Here is a 14,558-nt window from a genome sequence, read left to right as displayed (position 1 = left end):
CAACAAGTCCACCCCCGTACGGTGGTGGTGGTGGCGGTGGCGGTGACGGTGGCGGTGGCGGTGACGGTGGCGGTGGTGCTTCACCTAATACACCTCATTCACGTCGGCCCGACGCCGCCCCCGGTCCTCGTCCGGCGGGTGATCGGACACCGGTACCGCCCCCAATCCACCTCCGGCGAAGAAGCGTAGCAGTCCTCGGGTTATTAACCCGGACCCTTACGTACCTAAGAAAACAAAGGTACCAGAGGTATCACTGAAGCCTCTCCCCACGAGGCCTTGGGAAAGTAGTGCCGAGGAAGTCGAGGCGGGCGCGGCTGCTGATTTAGAGAAATGGAAGGCGAGCGTCAAGAAGAAAATAGAGGGCGAGCCCAAGCCAGTATATTCTGACAAGGAAAAGCAGTGGGCTAAGTCATTTTTGAACACACCGTCCCAAGCCGCGAAGAATCTGCCTGACGACTATTTACGTGAACTTCGTAGGCAAGCACTCGCGTTCAAGAGGAACCAAGAGTCTGCGGAGAAGAAAGCCTTGGAGGACGAGGGCGAGACAAAATTAGAAAGGGGGAAAGAAGTTGCCCAGCTCGGGGAACAAAGTAAACAATCGATCGCCCCGCTCATAGTGCAAGCCGCCGGTCCGGATGCCCCCGATATCATAGCAGCTGCGGCAGCACATGGATTGACTGTAGAAAGTGCCAGAGAACAAGCGGCCGACTTAGGTATCACTCTTCGTGCACTGTTAGGCCTTGATGAGGCGCCAATGAAGGCCGTAGTATTTACATATGTGAAGAATGGCCCTCTCATCGAGCCTGCGCAGGAAGAGGATCTACCTCGACAAATGAAAGGTCTGGTAAATTGGTACAAGGGTTACATAAAACATAAAGACGCCAAAGACTATATCTATGCGGAAGTTAGATATGAGCATCACTTCAAACGTTACTGGGTACAAATTCCTCCGAGTGAATTGTTCCAATTGTTCAATCTGCGCGACCTCGACAAATCTATCATCAGTTGCTACGTTCTGTAAGTGATTTATTAATTTCTACCCCATCTCGTTCATTGCCTGCACTATATATATATATATATATATATATATATTGTCCTAACTATCTTGTTGTGTACGCTATTATGCAGAATGAAGAAGCGGGAAATGCGAATAAGGAACATCCATGATGTTGGGTTCATTGACCCACACATCGTTAATTCATATGTGTTAGAACACCACCCCGCCGACGTGGAGGAAGACCTGTGGCGGTTTATTAGAAAACAACAACAGAAAAGTGATATTCTATTTCCTTACCATTTTGGGTGAGTGTTTCTGTCTTGAGCACATTCTCTTTTGTTTACTCCATGCATGGTATGTGGCTAATCGATGAGTTATGCATGACCTGTGCATGTATCGTGTCCGCAGGTTCCACTGGATTCTTATGGTAATTAAAGTTCAGGCCTCCTCAGCTCTCGTCCACGACTCTCCGAATATGGATCCGGCGCTTTGGGGCGACATGAGAAAAATGATGCAAAAGTAATTATTTTCATTCATTTGCGCTCTATATCGATCGGCCTATTTCGTTCATCATTTCCTAATATCAAGTAACTAATTAATAACTCTCTTGTTTATTTAATTTTCTTTGCCTCGTAGGGTTTGGAGACGGTTCGTAGATACCAAGGTCGGTGAATTCAAAAAAGAGCTAAATTTTAAAATGGCAGTGCGGACGACTGGGGATACTCAGCCACCGGGGACCAATCTATGTGGATACTATGTTTGTGAGAGGATCCAGAGATACTGCAATGAGCGGAACCAGAAGTGTGAGAACAACATCCTGAGGAATAACCTCCGGAAGACGCTTAGTCTAGAAGCTCGCTTCCGACCACTTCAAGAGGAACTAGCTGGATGGTTGGCGAGGGAAGTCATCGATCCTAGAGGAGAACACTATTACGATGACGTAGAACTTTATATGCACCAGAATTTGTAACTAACTTGTTCAAAATTGTATATGGTCATCCGATATTGAATATATATTGTATATGGTCATCCGATATTGAATATATATTGTATATTCCTCTTGAATTCTTTTTGGTTCTAATTTCAAATTTGTTTGAAATTATACATTCATATGCATGTATGTATACAGTACCGTAGAATATGTGAAACTCCTTCAAAATTAAAACCCAAAAGAAATAAAATAATACAAATTAAAAAGAAACCAGATTTAGGGGGAGGGGGCTAAACCCTAAACCCTGCGGAGGCCTTTAGTCGCGGTTGGCCAGAAGAACCGCGACTAAAGGGCCTCCGCCCTGGCGCTCGCCTGCGGCCCACGTGGACGGGCCTTTAGTCGCGGTTTGTAAGGAACCGCGACTAAAGGGGGGGGGCTTTTAGTCGCGCTACTTTGGTCGCGGTTGCGCCACCGCGACTAATGGCAGTTGCCAACCGCGACCAAAGCCACTTTTTCCACCAGTGTCAATTTCACATGATTTACACATTAACCTCGCCACAACTATAGTGGTAACAACTTCTTCTAAACAATTCTATCTGTCGTGGTACCTGCACAACAATGGACTTTTAACCTGCAGATGGAAGAAAATAAGTTCAGTACCTTCCGGTTACACATCAGTTTAAAAATTCAGCGCATCATGCTCACATAAGATCAAAGAAATTCAGCGAGTCTATAAATACAAGAAATAAAAAAACATTTATGGTTCAAAGATAGAGAGAAGTATGTTTGAGTTTGCAGATTAGATGAAAGTGTGGGTCGATTAGGCTCAAGATTTTTTTTGGAAATGCAGCATACGTAGCTGGTTCAAAATGAATAAAGATATTGTTTACATCCATCTTTCCCAAGGATTGATTAATTTATTCTAGGACATACCTGATCCAGCAATTAGCACACCTTATGAGCACGAGTACCATGAAACCTGCATTAGAAAGACAGAATATTCGAGAGATATTTGGGGGTGACTAGTTCCTGTTTTGACACCATACCACGAGTTAGGGCGACCGCCGAAGGAAGGACATCAATGTCGGCAACCGCGAGTATGGCGAGAAACGCCACAGCTTCCGACGACCATGATTCCACGAGCCGCGATGATGATGATAAACTGCTCAAACGAACAAGACAACACAGCCACTTCTAAATCAGAGTACGCACATCCGGAGTCACTGCTACGGTCGAAACACACACTACGATGTTTCAGAAAAGCATGGTCAAACATACCCAAGAATATGTCGTAATATAGGGTATGTATATACCTAGAAATATCTTGGCTATGTACATATATACCTAGGTTATTCACAAGCAGGTTAAATTACAGTTTTCAGGCAATTTGTATACCTAAGATATTTAGGGTATGTATACACCAACAATTTTTTTGATTGTATGAAATTAAATTTCTACGTGTGTACATATCAAAGATTGTTCTAGGTATATCGTAACCTAGAAATTACGGGTATGATACAACCAAGAAATATCACATACCCAGGATTTTTCTAGGTATCATAGTAAGATATTTCCCACGACGGCAATATACCGCAGAGCTTCGCAACGCTCCCTATGAAACCTAACGGTCATAAAAAAAACATGGTTGCACGCAACCGAAACCCATCCAATACGGTAAACTCCAGGCATGTCGTCTATTTGGAATTTATCGGAGTAGGCTTCCGGAACTCGAGAGATATACTTGGATATCGTATCCAAACCACAACCCCTTCTACCGGAGAAGCACGCATGCAAGCGACGTTGGGTAGCCGACCCGTGGGAGCTCGTGGCGTCGTCGTTGTGGCATATGCCAACCACACACTTAGACACCATCCAGTTCTTGCGGAAGCCTGTGCGAGCCAGCGATGACACACCATCATCACATAATATTGCATTTTGGTTTTCATAGTTAAAGTAAATTCAAACATTTTAGTCCAGGTTTTCCCTAAGTATCGAGTACCTAACGACTTCAAAAATTATAAAATAAGAAGGACGAGCCATATGTTTTGTTATGGTTACTTGATCTTCTGCCGCGTTTAACCGCATTTTCTTAGGACAGACACATATAGAGATACCTATATGATGGTAATGAAGTATCAAATACGCCTCCATGGTAACCTAGGCATGATCCCCATATATTCTAGGTATCAGAACACATACCCACAAATAATACATATAGTTCAATATTGCTCTTGGTATCATACTGACCTAAAATTACCATATATACGCTAGGTATCGAGTACCCGTCGACTTTGATGTCCTGCACACACCCTGCTCAGTAGAAAAATTATAAATAACAAGGACTAGTATTTTTTTTGTCTGATTGTTTAATCTGATGTCCCAATTACTCTTATTCCTATGATTTGATATGTACACATATTTAAATTATGATATTCAAGGTATCAAATACACGTCGATGATAACCAAGGTATGATACCTAAGGTCTTTCAACTATCGGATCGGATACCCACCAACAATTAATACAAATGGTCATATATGACTGTACATATGAGATACACATCAACAATGATGAGATACCCATAAAATTTTCAAATATACGACTTGTACCATACTCGCATATTTCTGGTATATACCCATGTCGTTGTTATTTATCATAACCTAATACAAATTAGGTATCATACTGCAACTCGTCTATACACGAAAAATGTGTGGTACCCACATACCAAAGACTCGAGTGTACACTCAGGGCATATAATGATGTGAAATGATTGTATACACCTCGCAACTGATATATAGACTTGAGTGTAAACAAACGGTATATACCTACCATATAATAATCGTACTCCTGCCAATTATAAAAATATGACATACCAAGAACGGTAAACTTATCGAGTGCACATAATTCACAAATTCAACGTAACATACTTGAGGTATACGTACCCAAGTTACACATAATCAAGTTGTACATACCCGAATACCTTGGACTTCTTGTAGCGAAGTTGCACCTACCCAAGTATACGTACACGAGGGAGCTCGCGACACCATCCTCATATTGAATATTGGTTTTGTTATCTAAATTAAGTTTGCGTGTATACATACCCAACTTACACATACCCACGTTATTCATACCCTAGGTATGCATACATACTCAAGGTATGACATACCCAAGTTATCCATATCTAAGAATTTACATACCGTAGTTACATGTGTTGAATTTTTTTACATATCTGAATTATACCCAACTTACACATACCCACGTTATTCATACCCTAGGTATGCATATACAATACATACTCAAGGTATGACATACCCAAGTTATCCATACCCAAGTACCTAAGGTATATTTGTTTGTTTGTTTGAAAGTAGCTAAGGTATATGTACCTGGTTTATACACATGTACTCTGGAGTACCTGATAAAAAATTAATACTAATTAACTACGTAGGTATGACCGACGTATCAAATGGCATTAATGCATCTAGCTCATCCAAAAGGCGTATATTTTTTTTAAAAAAACTTGATACGGTAGGAGATAATACTAGTGCTTTATGAGAACATTATATCCTTCCATGTATAGCTCGTGTGACCACACCATGATATAATTTCGAAATTTGGTATACCAAATCTGCACATGCCCATGCGTGCATACTCCATATTTAGAGAGCGACGTGGCTCTTATAGGAAAACATTAATTGCCACCATAGAATCTGGTGGGTTGCTTATTTATTTGTTGCAGTTACAGGAAAACTTAATTGACAACGTAATGACGGATGTGGCGCGCCACCAATCAAAGGGTAATTCTCATGCAAAAAAAAAAAAAGAAGTTGCTCGCACTTAGTGAATGCAAACAGGTTGACCCGTTAGTGTGCATACCTATTCTGTTTGCTCTCATCTAGATGCAATCCAGGAAGTATTTATCCTATATATATATATATATATATATATATATATATATATATATATATTTGTAGGTCAAAATACATCGGTGGGCGAAAGAATCAAGTGGACTGGACGGTCGGCGGTCGAAAGAGGGTGGGTGGTGTGCCCTACATGTTTGGGCGCGCCACCTGACCTCTTTTGGGCCTCAGGCCCAGGATAGCATGGAGTCCTTCATCTTCATGTGACACAAGCGAGCATGTTGATGATAGACTTGTAACCCTAATCATCAAAACTCATTCATTGAAACCTGCAACAGGTACAGTTACAGCCACGAAGGGTCAATACATTTGAATTGTATTGGCAAGATGTCACTTTTTGGTGGACACAAATGGAACCTAACATATACATGTATATATGGCTTGGTCGAGTTTAGGCTCGTTTGCAGAAATCAAGTTTTATCCTAACTTGTTCAAAAAAAAATTTCATCCTTTTAGAAAATAAATACTAAGAACACACTGGATCACCTAGGTGCTCCTAAATAATTCTAAGGACTCATCATTGGATCACCCAAGAGACCACTAACCATTGTTGAACCCATCAAGTTTTACTTAGAAAAATTGGGATGAGAAAGATTTTCCAGACAACTCTAGGTACAGTCGCTCGTATTATCCATCACTGGTGACACAGCTAAGTACTTAGTTTTGGCACTCTGTAGAATTTTGTACACTTTCCCCACATGACTCAACGAACCCTTGTGCATCATGATGCTCATTTTGCTCGAATGGTTGGGAGAAGACTGAGACAAGGTCTTTGAGAAGCAGAACCTTAGATCCTGGATCCGGACTCGTTCCACCTACATATGTACATTTGCTAGTCACGTCAGGCCAAGGTTCCGCAACGTACTCAACCAAGCCAGAACCCATATGACATGTGGTTGTACTTGGAAGCTACCAACCTAGAACCCGTCCAATCTCTTTTGATCCTGGGTGGCAATCCCCACCATAAAGTGCACTCCGATGACGCGTCAAAACTATTCCACCCAGGTGATTCATTCATTAAGTTTTTTTTTTAAAGATAGTCTCACATTTTGTTGTATCAAGTGAAACCCAACCCTCGTAACTACAACATGACTAAGCAATAAACTTACGAAGGCGACAATAAATAGGAGACAAAAAGGGAATCCTACAACTATAGGATTAGCATAGCATATACTTTGATAAAAACAACCTACTCATGCAACTTCTTCTAAGAAAAACTACATGCGTTGAAAACAGCAGGACATGAGTGACACTTGCCTCTTCTTGGTAGTCGATGAGCGTTCTCTGCTCTCAACCAAACACGCAGCTCTCCGTACAAGCTATAAGATATAAAATAACACAACATAAACACACGTTCCAACAAAATCAAGCAAGACAAACAAAGGATTTTTTATATTTGTTTTAGATTATTCTTCATTTTTCTTAGCGATCAATGGACAAGAAGGTTGTGACATGACTTTGCCTTGATAGGGTTGAAGAGGTTGAATGGTTAAGTCAAAACTTAGAAATGAAAGGATGTTGTAAATGACTCGATATTCCACACAAGACATGATTTAGAAATGGCTAAGTCCCGAATGGGGGTTTCTGAAATGTTAGAGGGTGTTAACACTTAGCAAAAAAATTAAAAGACAAAAGTAAGGCTTGGTTGAGAGGTTAAGTAAATTAAGTCATGAGGTTCATCTTTCTTTCATCTTCTCTTTATTTTTAAATTCCTTCTCCTCGAGTATTTGTTCTTCTTTTCTTGGACATCTCGTCTTAAACTCTTAATCTTGCATCTTCAAACTTCTTTTCCTTGTCATGGGCACCTAGCTCCTTGTTGAGAATTTCTAAGTCTTTGAAGTGTTGTCTCACAAGCTTGGGTTGAGGATTTAGAGAGATGAGTAGTTAGATAATTTATAAGGCATGCAATTTATCTCTTCATCATCTTGTTCTTTCTTTGAAGTCATTCCTTCGCAGTCTTGATCATCTTTGTCTTCTCGTCAACTTTTGTTACACTTCTTGTCTTGCATTCAACTCTTTGCCTTCTCTTCAGCTTCTTCTTGAGACTTGGTGTTTTCTTCGTGCTTCTCCATGGTCTTGAGACGAGATAGAAAACTACTTAGAAGAATTATGGTAGGATAGAATTTAGAATTTTGTAGTTAGGCATAGAAATTTTTCACTAAGTCATAGGTAGAGTTAGATGATCTTTAGGACTTATAGAAAAATTTAAAATGATTCTGGTTGATACATCTTTTCATATGATCCAATTTTTTCAAAAGTAACTATCTTGAAATTATTTATAGGATTACACCTATGATGAAAATACTCAAATTCACATATTTTTAAATAGTTCAAAAGTCAAATTTTATTATTCCAACGTGTTGTTCATATTTTTGTGAGTTCAAGGGTGGATAAATAGATCAAAAGATATTGATTTTACAAGACTAAACATTTTATCAGCACAATGATAATAATGTCCGAAAAGTTATCAGAAAAGGTTGCTTGGATGGAAAAACAATGTACACGCAAGTTTTTGAGAATTTAATTATAAACTCAATGCTAAAAGGATCTTCTAAAACCGAGCTTGAAATATAAAGATATCAATTTCTAAGTTTTGTTGTGAGGTAGTACAACGCATGCAATCAATCGATCAGCACATGCGCCGACGTGACTGTCAGTAAGATCGACATTCAGATATAAACCTAACAGTCTACGATGGATCTATATCGATTAGTCAAAACTGTACGACTTGTAAGCACAAAACGATATGAAATTTGTAAGTTTATTATTATGTGAAACCGATCGATCACATATACTTGCGCGTGAAAGAAATAAAACTTGAGTCGGTTGAGTACACAGATGAATTGACTTGTGATAATGGTGAGGCGTACGGGTGGCCGCACGTACTGCTGCTGCTCGGGAAGATGATGATGGCGGACTGGGACGTGGTCGAGAGGCAGCGCGTCACACGGTCATGGTAGTGTACTCTCTGCAACGACTCCTTTCTCGAATCGGTGGCGACGTTGCCGCCGACGGTGACTCGGGCGGCACGACTAGCGACAAGAATATGACGCATGACCTTGTCCAGGAGGTAGACGACGATTAGTAGAGTCTACTGTGAAAAGTAATTAATCGAGATGAAGGCCACCGGAGATGACGTACCGTCGATGTGAACTCTGATGATGCCGCGACCAACAACGACGAACTGATGCATCACCATGTCCTGGAGGTATTCATCGAAGAGGGGATTCTCCAGATGTGGATATTTGAAGAATAGAAGAATACTTTATTGTCCAACCAAATAAATAGTAAATGGTTTATGCACTTTGGTTTATGCGGGTACTTGGGCAATACTTTGCAAAGTTAAATAAAAACTTTTACGGTTTCAAACCTTACAACTAAAATTGGTTTGGTCTAATATACTTTGAATCAAAATATGATGAAAATTTTATTTTGGGTAATAACTTTTGAAAATCTGAAAAGTTTTATTTGCTTGTGAATTTCATTCAAGACAACCATAGAATTTTATTTTAATTCGACACTCCAAAAGTAGGTCAATTTCTGGATGTGACATAACTAAACGGGGTATTATTTGTAGATAAACCCCAATAACAAGGTGGACTTGGGGTTGAAAATCTTGAGATAAAAAATTCTTAATCAACAAAACACTTTTGAATAAAGAGGGTATTTAGAAAGTACCACTCCATGATAAATATCTCTATGGAAAACTTATCAAAAGTGTCAAAACCCTACCGCCTTTCCCTTTTGGAAAGGTCTCGTGAGGGTTAGGGAGGATATCTTTAGCACATAAGTCTTTTATGTTGGAAACATGACTAGAACTCGCTTTTGGAAATGACAAACTTCTAGTAATACGTTTCAGTATACAACATTGTTCAAAGAAAAAAATACTACATTAGCGAGGTGTTAGGAACATCTCTGTTGAATATTGCATTTAGAATATTGCTAACCGGCGCAAATGGGCTTCCTGGTTATACATGCGAAGGCTGATGTCTGTTTGTCGAAATATAGAGTGAGTCTAATAGGTTTTGATGGAAGATTCATGCCACAAAAGCTTTCACGGTCAAATTCATGTATCTTGATATGATAAATGATTCGCATAACTTTCCCAATAAGTTATCTAGAAACTTAAAGTACCACCAAAGATAATGATCTTCTTGTGATTTCTTGGTAAAGTGGCAATTCTAACTAAGGACAATCTAGCGAAACATCGGTGTATGAAATAAAAATGTTGTTTTTCTTGAGAAAGATGAAAAATACAAAATTTATTTTCTCATCTCCGTTAGCAGAATTAATATGGCGTATAGTTTTTTTCGCCTTTAATATTCCACCACCTATCAACATTACAAATATGCTTAGGAATTGTTTGAACAGCCTTAGTAACAATCCCAAAGCATAAATATAGGTAGGAGTATTGTTTTTGAAAATAAAAAAGTTTTCAACACTTTGCAGGTTATCCGTATGTGTTGTGCGGAGGCACGATGTACATTTGGTTTTAAGTACAACCAACTAGCGGCGGTTGCATGGGGTATCTTCAACCAAGATGGTTGACGGATTAAACGATTGGCAATGTATAAGGGTTTATTGTAATCTTTTTGTGGATTTATTTATTTTGTTCACTAGATCGAGTTTATTCAAATTGTATTTGGATGATACTTGGCAGTAATATTTGGCTGTACGTGTGCACCCATCGGTGCAGAGCCTAGGAGGTTTCCCTCCTTTTCGAAATATTAACCATAAAAAAAATACAGAATACCCAATTGGAAACTTACATATTGGTGCAATGATGTGAAAAAATAACTTATCTGAGGGACTTCGAAGCCATGTGAAAAATAATGTCGTTCATTTACGAACTTGCAAAGCAGGGAAAGAAATATATAAGACAACCATCGCTTTTGTGCTGACTGCGTGCTTACATTGTTACACAACACATGTGCCATATCTTTGCGACCAACACAAATCAGTAAACCTGGCCATTGTTTTTTTCCCTTGCGAAAGCTGTTCTTTTTCTCACACGAGGCATAACCCACAAAAGAAAAAGAATAAAATTGTTGAAAGGTGCAAGAACCCACTAATTGTTTCCTTAATTAAACTTGAATGAATTAAAATATGAGACAAATAATTCAACAACATTTAATCTGCAGTACTACTAAAGACAACTCATGACCACATGACCATGTGATTTGTTTGAGTTCATGAATTCTCTTTATATGATTATATATCTTGTTTAACGACCATGTTGCTTCAATGTCACATTCCATCGACATGCGCTTCATGAACATGAAGATCATGTTCTCTCAACTTGTATTTGCTCGGAGACGAGCAAAGGTCTCGGACAATCGAGTTTATGTATCCAAGCAATTTGGAAGGAGAAAAGGAAGAATAAATTCCAATGCCAATATGTTCACACATGAAGAACTCATCTTTGCTACGGAAAGGTAATAGTTTTGTTGTTCTTCGACAAAATCTCCTATAGAATCTTTAGAAGCCACAATACTTTTTCCATAACTAATTCATGCAAATCCCCTAGTGGTAAAATCAAGTTTTTAAAACTGCTGCGTACAACGCTTGCCTGAAATATTGTACCATTTCCTATCTTTTGGTGGAAAGATTATTGGAAGCAAAAAAAAAGAGCTTCTTTCCACTCACATTTGTGTCTTTGTTGCCCCTTTAAAGGTTAAAAAACGTGTCTGCCTTTTTTGCACAATAATAATATGCCTGCTGTTCGTGTAGTGCAGTAATTGAAACCCTTTTGTTCTTTCTCCCTTTTGAGCCCTTTTGGCTTTTGTTGCATGGGCCTTTCATTTTGATCTCTTCAGTATATCCTTTTCCGTTCGTGTTTTTTTATGCCTGTCTCTGTTTGGGCGCACGTATCATTGACCTTTTTTTTTGGCTTTTACGTGCATGCATCAATGCATGCAAAGGCAGGAGCACGGTTCCCAGTGACGAATGCGTATTCTAACGAGCTCGTTGTGTTAAGATCTAATAATGGAGTAACAAGGTTCAGGTAGGCTAATTAAACTGGAGTTGCTGTTTTTTTGTTGTTGTTGCGGGAAGTAGGAACTGTGTTGTCGAGTGCAAATGAGAGGATGAGACTTTAAGGTTTTTGTTTTTCCAGGTTTCAAGTTTTATGTGTAGATCAAGCATGCATGTTTAGGACTAAGTGTGAAAAATGTGAACAGTTTGGTATAACTATCTAGTTAGACAATAAAATATGAAGTAGAGCTATTTATTTAATTCATATGCCAGGTTATCGTTATTTTAATTTTTATGGACGGAGGAAATATTATATTATTACAGTAAGTTTTCGAGAATCTATTATGTCATTAACCTAAGATCGCACCCTTTTTGCAGTGCACATCTATACATATATTACGATTATTTTTATTACCTCCAGTTGGTCGAGACTCTCTAGTGACTAAAGCATATCCAGTTATCCACAACAACTAGCAACTGAAAGTGGAGAAAAGCTCCTGCGAAAAACCTCTCCTTTAAACTTCTATATTAAAAAGAGTTGGAACAATAATAAATCGGATAGTCACCCAACATGTCTTGTACAGCTAACATCATCGGTGTGGACTTCGGTAGAAGATATTGGATTCTCCTGTCTTTTGACCGTACGATAAACAACAAGAAAACGGTGCAGTAACCTAGGGAGAAGACCTGATCGATAGAATAAAAAATTGCACACTTGGACTTGGGTACATTTAGATAAATTAAAGATGATCATGCATTGATTGGTAACACGTGAGGTCGAATTTTGAACATGTACTGTCATTTGAATCCATCAGCTCAAGCTAATGCTTTCTTCGCTTCGCAAAAGCTTTAGATTTAGACAGAGTAGTGATTTCCGACACATATCTCTAAAATCTAGTTTCTAATACACTCATAAAGTCTAGTCTGCTGTGAAAATAATTTGTCAAAAATAATCTTGATCTGGTCACCACGCTCTTCCCCTCACCCACTCATTTTCCTTGCAGTCTCCAGTTCCTGCTGCGAGGCAAGGCCTTAGGGCAAGGGTGATTTCTTTTGGGCTTATGCTTAAGCATAAGCCGGTTTATAGGTTTCGGTGGGAGAAATTGCGGTGGGTAGAATCTCTTAGAAGCTTGTTCGTTTTATTCTTCCGGACTTTTGAAATTATGGCTTATTTGTTGTGTTGTTGTTGTGTTGAGTTGTAAAATATCTAGAACTCCTCAAAATTTGATATGTCCCCTGAATAAAACAATTTCCTTAGTGGTTACGAAATTACATTGACATGATGTATGTGACAAGTCATAATGCTAGAAGAACATTAATTCTTATCGTGTCATACATATACAAGTTAGAATTGAAAGACATTTTCAGAGAAAATTCTATATCATGAAATGAAAATATTCTATATCACGAAATGAAATTACTAGCATCATTTCACATCTAGAGAACAATTGGAACAGTTGACTAGTAGACATCAATGAAAATACATGCAAAACACATGAAGGAGGCTAGTTGCCGGTGTCTAAGAGGACGACATCGATTCAAGGACCGAATCGACGACAACACAGATCGTGAAGGATGGGGCCGTTGGGGAGAATGAGCTCGATGTCATCAGTGGGACATGGCTATCTTGAGGTCAGCGTTGGTGGGGGAGGTCACCATCGAAGGAGGACGAGGTCGACGGTCAGCCGGTGGCCGGGGCAGATTGAAGAGCTCGCCATCGGCGTCCATTTGTGGTTGGATAGGTGGGCGTCGCTCTGCCCTAGGAGATCTAGGGGAAGAATAGAGGGATGCGGCAGGGGCGGCGACAGTGTGTACCCTGCCAAATTGGTGGTGACAACGACGTGGGTAGCCGTGGTGGAGTGGAGGCGGCAACACGGAACCCTATCTCTGGCTCATGAGCTCCATGTGGGAGGTGTGAGAATGGAGCGATGATGTGGAGGTGGGTGTGATACGGGCCTGGAGCTGGGTCCTCACGGTCGAAGGATTTTTCTTGAATGCGACTACTCGACTGACGTTCTAGGAATTACCGATCCTGGCCAGTGGCGCCATGCGCCAATCAGCGGAGATCTCCGAGAGGAAGACATAAAATCATCGGCAATCGGATCGAGGATGCTGATATGAAGCAGATGGGTGACATGGCACTCGGAGATTAGCATGCCCAATCCAACTTTTTGGGAGCTTATAGGAGACACTGCGATGAGTCTAGTCCATACCTGACGACCTCATGTTTTTTTCTATATTTTTGTGAACTGGTCTATCGTGCTTGATGCTTTGTACATTCAGCACCAATGCTTGTATTTTTGTGTAATCAATAATATAAAGATGTGTGTATTAGTTGATGAGGCTAGGGTTATCTTCCTATTAGGAAAAAAATGTGTGTTGCGTCTCCTGCGTGGTGGGAGACACACGTCCCCTCCGAACACTAGTTCCACTTCCTCCTATTGTCACCAATGTTGATATCAAAGCCTACTGACAAGATTGGCTATGTGGCTCCTCCGCTGTGTCATAGTATTCATGTTGGTGATGAGGTAGTGAGGCTCAAGTGCTCTACCCACAAGCATGGTGTCGGCATGCCCATGTGTGCACCCTGGTCACTTGATCCTAAGCCAGCTCATGGCATGATGAGTTCTACCAGTTTTCTTGTGTCACCATTTTCGTAGGACTCCACCTTGATCTTAGGCGGAGTATGCAATGGGCGATGGCGCAGTTGGAATATACGTTGTCAAGATGGGGATCAAACAA

The sequence above is a fragment of the Lolium rigidum genome, chromosome 7, assembly GCF_022539505.1.
Source record: "Lolium rigidum isolate FL_2022 chromosome 7, APGP_CSIRO_Lrig_0.1, whole genome shotgun sequence".
NCBI lineage: Eukaryota > Viridiplantae > Streptophyta > Magnoliopsida > Poales > Poaceae > Lolium > Lolium rigidum.
This window is presented reverse-complemented; position numbering follows the sequence as displayed.